Below are 8,423 nucleotides of genomic sequence, written 5' to 3'. Positions count from 1 at the left end.
CCAATTTCCTAGATTTATGCTTTTATCTTTATTATTTTTTCCTTCTGCTGGCTTTGGGTTTATTTTGTTCTTCACTTTCTAGTTTCTTGAGGTAGGAATTTTGATTGTTGATTTGAGACCTCTTCTTATTTGTAAGTAACCATTTATTATGACACATTTTCCTCTCAGCTTTAGCTTAGCTGTGTCCTATATGTCTTAATAGGTTGTACTTTCATTTTCATTCACTTCTATCTATTTTAAAAATTTCCTTTGAGGTTTCCTCTTTGATCCATGGATTATCAGTATACTGTTTAATTTCCTAGAGTGTAAATAATTTCCTGTTAACCTTCTGTAGTTGATTTCTAGTTTGATTCCACTGAGGTCAGAGAACATACTTCGTATATTCACTTTTTTAAAAAAAATGCTAAGGTTTGTTTTATGGACTAGGATGTGGTCCATCTTGGTGAATGTTCCATGGGCACTTGCAAAAAAAAATTTACTCTGCAGCTATTGGGTTGAGTATTGTATTTTCTATATATGTCAATTAGATCATATTGGTTGACTCTGTTGTTCAGTTTTCCTACATACTTGCTGATTTTTTGCCTAGTAGTTATATTGATTGATGAGAGTAGTGTGTTGAAGTCCCCTGCTGTTACTGTGGATTTGTGTATTTCTTCTTTCATTTATATCAGTTTTCGTTTCATAGATTTTGAAACTCTGTTGTTTGGTGTATACACATATCAGGATAACTACATATTCTTGTGGATTGTTCCTTTCATTTTTATATAATGTCCAATTTGTCCCTAGCAATTCTTTTGATCTGAAGTCTACTTTGTCTAATATTAATATACCTACTCCTGCTTTTTAAAATTAGATTGTGCATGGTATATTTTTTCATTCTTTTACTTTCAGTCTACCTTTGTCATTATGTTTGAAGTGAGTTTCTTCTAGAGAGTGTGTAGTTGGGTAATTTACCTTATCCACTCTTTCAATCTCTGTCTTTTCATAGGTGTATTCAAATCATTTATACTTAATTTTGGATATGTTAGCGCTTAAGCTGCCATGTTATTATTTGTTTTCTGTTGGTTTGTTCCTTTTCTTCATTGTGCCTGCCTTCTTGTGGGTTACTTGAACATTTTTAGGAATTCTATTTTGATTTGTTGTTTCCTAACATATCTCTTTGTACAGTTCTCTTTCAGTAGTTGAGCTAGGCATTATAACATAAATACATAACATTGAGTCTATTTGTTTTGATATTTTTCTACCCATTGAAACTGTACTTCCATTTAGGTCTCTGCCCTTCTCAATTAAAATATAAATGCCACAATTATTTTCTCTATATTGAACACCACACTAGATGATGTTATAATTTTACTCCAACCATTAAACATAATTGTAATAAGTTGAATCGTGTCCTACAAAATATATGTTGAAGTCTTAGTCCCTAGTACCTTTGGATGTGACTTTATTTGAAAATAGGATTAGTGCAGATGTAATTACTTAAGATGAGGTCATATTGGAGTAGGGTGGGCCCTTAATTCACAATGAGTGGTATCTTTATAAGTAAAGAAGAGACACAGAGACTTAAAGACATGAGGGGAGAATACCATGTGATGATGGAGGCAGAGATTAAAGTGCTGCAGCTGCAAGTTCAGTTATCCTCCTGACCCCATTAACACATTCCTGAAGAAGGCAAAGTACTGCTTCATTCAGCCTCATTCCTGCATTGGAACTCAGCTCCCCACTGGTAGGGGAGGCCGGAAATCAGAGAGCCAACTAGCCCTGCCACAACACACCCTGTTCCACCTCATTGATGCTGGCTAGGTGTGGAGGCTCAGTTTCCCAGTGGGCTCCTCTGATAGCAGTTGGGGAAAGAGTAATCAGAATACCTGATAACCTCACTTCACACTGCTTCATTCCACCTCATTGATGCTGGATGTAGGTGCAGGCTCAGCTCCCCGCTGGGCCCTGATTGGGGAGGGAGGGGAAGAGGGACATGCCAACTTGCCTCTCTTTGCACCACCCCCTTTTCTTATCTGATACTATTGGCCAGAAACTTCATTTATAATGAAGTATAGTGAGCAGCCATCTAAGTCTGGAAGGACTTAGTCTTTCACTATTAATTATCATGTTAGCTGTAAGTTTTCTATATTTGCCTTTTATCAGGTTGGGGAAGTTCCCATTTTTTCCTGGTTTGCTGAGTTTCTAAAATTAAGAATGGATGTTAGTTTTTATCAAATATTTATTCCAAATATATTGCAATGATCATACATACAGACACCTATAAGTGTGTATACATATATATGTTCTTATACATACATAGTTTGTTAATATAGTGAATTATGTTAATTATATTAATTGATGTTTTAATGTTAAGCCAACCCAGCATTTCTGGAATAAACCTCAATTGGTCATAATATATTATTTTTTAATATAGTGTTGGATTCCATTAGTTGAAAATCGAATCTTTTCTAACGTAGGCTTTTAGTGCTTTGTATGACTTTACACTTTTTGCATCCATGCTCATGAGTGATATTGTACTGTAATTTTCTTTCCTTAGAATGCCATTGGCTGGTTTCTGTTTCAGAGTATTATGGGTTGATTGTGTACGCTAGATTTATATAATGAAGCCCTAACCTCTAGTACTTCAGAATGTGACCTTATTTGCAAAAAGGGTCCTTGTGGATATAATCAGTTACGTTATTATAAGGTCATACTGGAGAAGGATGGGACCTTAATGTAATGTGACTTTTCATTTTAAAAAAGGGGGAGGATTTAGACACACACACACGCACGCACACACACACACAGGGAAGGAGAACATTATATGAAGATACAAGGAGAACTAGGGGTGATGTGTCTACAAGCCAAAGATTGCCAGCAAACCACAGAAGCTAGGGAAGAAGCATGCAGCAGATTCTTCCTCACAGCCCTTAGAAGGAACCAGACTTGCTGATTGATACCTTTGTTAACAGACCATGAAAGAAAGAATTTAGGGTGAATCTGTAGAATAAAGTGAAAGCAAGTTTATTAAGAAAGTAAAGAAACAAAAGAATGGCTACTCCATAGGCAGAGCAGCGGTATAGGCTACTCGACTGAGTACACTAATAGTTATTTCTTGATCATGTGCTAAACAAGGGGTGGGTTACTCATGAGTTTTCTGGGAAAGGGGCATGGATTTCCCAGAACTGAGGGTTCCTCCCTTTTTTAGACTATGTAGGGTAACTTCCAGACATTGCCATGGCATCTGTAAACTGTCATGGTACTGGTGGGACTATCTTTTGTTTGGCTAATGCATTATAATTAGTGTATAATGAAAAGTGAGAATGATCAGAGGTCACTTTTATTTGCCATCTTGGTTTTGATGGGTGTATTAGTTCATTCTCACACTGCTGTAAAGAAATACCCGAGACTGGGTAATTTATAAAGGAAAGAGATTTAACTGATTCACAGTTCCACATGGCTGCAGAGGCCTCAGGAAACTCACAATCATGGCAGAAGGGGAAGGGGAAACAAGAATGTTCCTCACATGGTGGCAGGAGAGAGGAGAAAAGCCCAGGGGAAACTGCCATTTATAAAACAATCAGATCTCATGAGAACTCCCTCACTATCATGAAAACAGCACGGGGGAAACTGCCCCACGAGCCAGTCACCTCCTACCAGGTCTCATCCTCAACACCTGGGGATTACAATTCAAGATGAGATTTCAGGGGGGACACAAAGCTGAACCATATCGTTCCACCCCTGGCCTCTCTCAAGTCTCATGTCCTCACATTTCAAAACCAATCACACCTTCCCAATAGTCCCCCAAAGTCTTAATTCATTCCAGCATTAACCCAAAAGTCCACAGTCCAAAGTCTTATCTGAGACAAGCAAGTCCCTTCTGCCTAGGAGCCTGTAAAATCAAAAGCAAGTTAGTTACTTCCTAGATACAATGGGGGTACAGGCATTGGGTAAAATACCCATTCCAAATGGGGGAAATTGGCCCAAACAAAGGGGCTACAGGCTCCATCCATGTCTGAAATTCAATGGGGTCATTAAATTTTAAAGTTCCAAAATGATCTTATTTGACTCCATGTTTCAAATCCGGGTCACACTGATGCAAGAGGTGGGTTCCCATGGCCTTGGGCAGTTCTGCCCCTGTGGCTTTGCATGGTATAGCCCCGCTTCTGGCCGTTTTACAGGCTGGTATTGAGTGTCTGTGGTTTTTCCAGGCACACAGTACAAGCTGTCGGTGGATCTACCATTCTGGGGTCTGGAGGACTGTGGCCTCTTCTCACAGCTTCAGTAGGCATTGCCCCAGTGGGGACTCTATGTAGAGGCTCTGACCCCACATTTCCCTTCCACACTGCCCTAGCAGAGGTTCTCCATGAGGGTTCCACCACTGCAGCAGACTTCCACCTAGATATCCAGTAGTTTCCATACATCCTCTGAAATCTAGGTGGAGGTTCCCAAACCTCAAATCTTGACTTTTGCACACCTGCAGGACCAACACCACATGGAAACTGTCAAGGCTTGGGGTCTGCACCGCCTGAACTGTACCTTGGCTCCTTTTAGCCATGGCTGCAGTGGCTGGGACACAGCACACCAAGTCCCAAGGCTCCACACAGCGGGGGGCCCTGGATTTGGGCCACGAAAACATTTTGCCCTCCTAGGCCTCTGGTCCTGTGATGGGAAGGGCTGCCATGAAGGTCTCTGACATGCCCTGGAGACATTTTCCCCATTGTCTTGGCCTTGTTACTTATGCAAATATCTGCAGCCAGCTTGAATTTCTCCCTGGAAAGTGGGTTTTTCTTTTCTACTGCATTACCAGGCTGTAAGTTTTCCAAATTTTTATGCTCTGCTTCCCTTTTAAACATAAGTTCCAATTTCAGATCATCTCTGTCAAGTTTAAAGCTCCACAGATCTCTAGGGCAGGGGCAAAATGCCACCAGTCTCCTTGATAAAGCACAGCAAGAGTGGCCTTTGCTCCAGTTTCCAGGAAGTTCCTCATCACTATCTGAGACCACCTCAGCCTGGACTTCATTGCTCATATCACTATCTGCATTTTTGGTCAAAACCATTTAACAAGTCTCCAGGAAGATCCAAACTTTCCAACATATTCCTGTCTTCTTCTGAGCCCTCCAAACCATTCCAATCTCTGTTTGTTACCCAGTTCCAAAGTCACTTTCACATTTTCAAGTATCTTTATAGCAGTGCCCCACTACTTGGGTACCAATTTATTGTATTAGTCCATTTTTACACTGCTATAAAGATGCTACTCGAGACTGGGCAATTTATGTAGGAAGGAGGTTTAATTGAATCACAGTTCTGTGTAGCCATGGAGGCCTCAGGAAACTCACAATGATGACAGAAGCAGAGGAAGAAGCAAGGACCTTCTTCATATGGCAGCAGAAGAGAGAAGAAAAGCCCAAGGGAAACTGCCATTTATAAAATCATCAGATCTTGTGAGAACTCACTATCATGAGAATGGCATGGGGAAAACCACCCTCATAATCCAACCAACTCCCACCAGGTCTCTCTCTCAACACCTGGGGATTACAATTCAAGATGAGATTTGGGGAGGGCACAAAGCCTAACCATGTTAGTGGGTTTTGGCTGGCTTCTTTACAGCATTCTATTTTATAAGCAGGGTCTTTGTGACCTGTGTCTTGTGCCGACCTTCTATCTCATCCTGTGACTATAAATGCCTAACCTCNTCAGGAAACTCACAATGATGACAGAAGCAGAGGAAGAAGCAAGGACCTTCTTCATATGGCAGCAGAAGAGAGAAGAAAAGCCCAAGGGAAACTGCCATTTATAAAATCATCAGATCTTGTGAGAACTCACTATCATGAGAATGGCATGGGGAAAACCACCCTCATAATCCAACCAACTCCCACCAGGTCTCTCTCTCAACACCTGGGGATTACAATTCAAGATGAGATTTGGGGGAGGGCACAAAGCCTAACCATGTTAGTGGGTTTTGGCTGGCTTCTTTACAGCATTCTATTTTATAAGCAGGGTCTTTGTGACCTGTGTCTTGTGCCGACCTTCTATCTCATCCTGTGACTATAAATGCCTAACCTCCTGGGAATGCAGCCCAGCAAGTCTCATCTTCATTTTATCCAGCCCCTATTCAAAATAAAATTGTTCTGGTTCAAACGTCTCTGATACCTTAATCATGAACTTCTAGCTTCCAGAACTGTGATACAATAAACTTCTGTTGTGTAAGCCACCCAGTTTGTGGTACTTTGTTATGTCAGCCCTAGAAAACTAATACAGGGTAATGCTGGCCTTGTAGATTGAGATGGGAGGTATCCTCTCCTCTTCAATTTTCCTTTCTTTTCTTTTCTTTTTTTAGACAGAGTTTTGCTCTTGTTGCCAGACTGGAATGCAATGGTGTGATCTCGGCTCACCACAACTTCTGCCTCCCAGGTTCAAGTGATTCTCCTGCCTCAGTCTCCTGAGTAATTGGGATTACAGGCATGGGCCACCATGCCTGGCTAATTTTGTATTTTTAGTAGAGACGGGTTTCTCCATGTTGGTCAGGCTGGTCTTGAACTCCCAACCTCGGGTGATCCGCCCATCTCGGCCTCCCAAAGCGCTGGGATTACAGGTGCCTCTTCAATTTTCTAGAAGACTTTGTAAAGAATTGCTATAATTTCTTTCTTAAATGTCTGATAGATTTCACCTGTGAAAGCACCTGGGCCTGGAATTGTCTTTGTGGGTAGGTTTTTATCTAGAAACTCAATTTCATTAATAGATATAGAACTATTCAAGTTATCTATTTCTTCCTGTGGAAACTTTGGTAGTTTATGTCTTTCAAGAATTTGTCAACCAGGCATGGTGGCTCACACCTGTAATCCCAGCACTTTGGAAAGCCGAAGTGGGCAGATCACCTGAGGTCAGGAGTTCAAGACCAGCCTGGCCAACATGGCAAAATACTGTCTCTACTGAAAATATAAAAATTAGCCAGGCATGGTGGCACTTCCCTATAGTCCCAGCTACTCGGGAGGCTGAGGCAGAAGAACTGCTTGAACCCAGGAGGCAGAGATTGCAGTGAGCTGAGATCAGGTCACTGCACTCCAGGCTGGGCAACAGAGTGAGACTCCATCTCAAATTAAAAAAAAAAATTGTCCATTCATCTAAGCTATTGAATTATTGGCATAAATTTGTTCATAGTAGGTGCTTAAAATTTTAATGTCTGTAGGATCTTTCATGATCTCGTTTTTCTTCATTTCTGATACTGATAATTTGTGTGTTCTCTTTTTTCCCTCATCAGTCTGCCTAGAGATTTATCAATTTTATTATTTTTATTTAAACAGCTTTTAGTTTCATTGATTTTCTCAATTGTTTTTCTGTTTTCTATTTCATTGATTTCCATTTCTTTCTTCTGCTCAGTTTGAGCTTATTTGCTTTTTTTCCCCCTAGTTTCTGCGGGTAGATGCTGAGACCATTGTTTTGAAACCTTTCCTCTTTACTAGCATGGGTGTTTAGTAGTACAAATTCCCCCTTCACCACTGCTTTAGCAGTTTCCCACAAATTTTGTGTTTTCCTTTGCATCAGTTGAAATTACTTTCCAATTTCACTTTTGAGTTCTTCTTAGACACTCATGGTTTATTTAGAAGTATGTTATTTAGTGTATAAATATTTGGGGATTTCAGGAGATCTTTCTGTTATTGATTGCTAATTTAATTCCTTTGTAGTCATATAACAGACTTTGTATTACCTGAATCCTTCCAAATATATTGAGATTTGTTTTCTCATCTAGAATATGGTCCATTCTGGTTCATGGTTTAAATGTGCTTGAAAAGAATGTGTATTCTACTGCTGGATTGAAGGTTCTATAACGGTCAATAGGTCAAGCACATTAATAGTTATGTTCAATTCTACTACGTCCTTGCCGTTTTTCTGTCTACTTCTACCAAGACTAAAATCCATGTTGAGGCCAGGCATGGCAGATTACACCTGTCATCCCAACACTTTGGGAGGTCAAGACGAGAGTGTAGCTTGAGCCCAGGAGGTTGAGACCATCCTGGGCAACATAGTGAGACCTCATCTCTACTAAAAAATAAAAAATTAGCCAGCCATGATGCCATGCCTGTGGTCCCAGCTACTTGAGAGTCTGAGGCAGGAGGGTCACTTGAGCCCAGGAGGTTGAGGCTGCAGTGAGCCATGATCGTGCCAGTATACTCCACTCTAGGTGATGGAGTGAGATCCTGTCTCTAAACAAATAAATAAAGTTAAAATCCACACATTGAAAGCCTGCCTATGCTTTTTTATTCCTTTTTGAAACAGGGTCTTGCTCTGTCCCCCAGGCTGGGGTGCAATGGTATAACCACAGCTCACTGCAGCCTCAATCTCCTGGGCTCAAGCAATCCTCTCGCATAGCTGGGACTGTAGGCACACACCACCACACCTGGCTAATTTTTAAATTTTTTGTAGGGACAGAGTCTCATCAT

The sequence above is a fragment of the Rhinopithecus bieti genome, unplaced genomic scaffold (assembly GCF_001698545.2).
Source record: "Rhinopithecus bieti isolate Rb0 unplaced genomic scaffold, ASM169854v2 scaffold_49157, whole genome shotgun sequence".
NCBI lineage: Eukaryota > Metazoa > Chordata > Mammalia > Primates > Cercopithecidae > Rhinopithecus > Rhinopithecus bieti.
The sequence above is the reverse complement of the archived record's forward strand: the minus strand, read 5'-3'. Positions refer to the sequence as shown.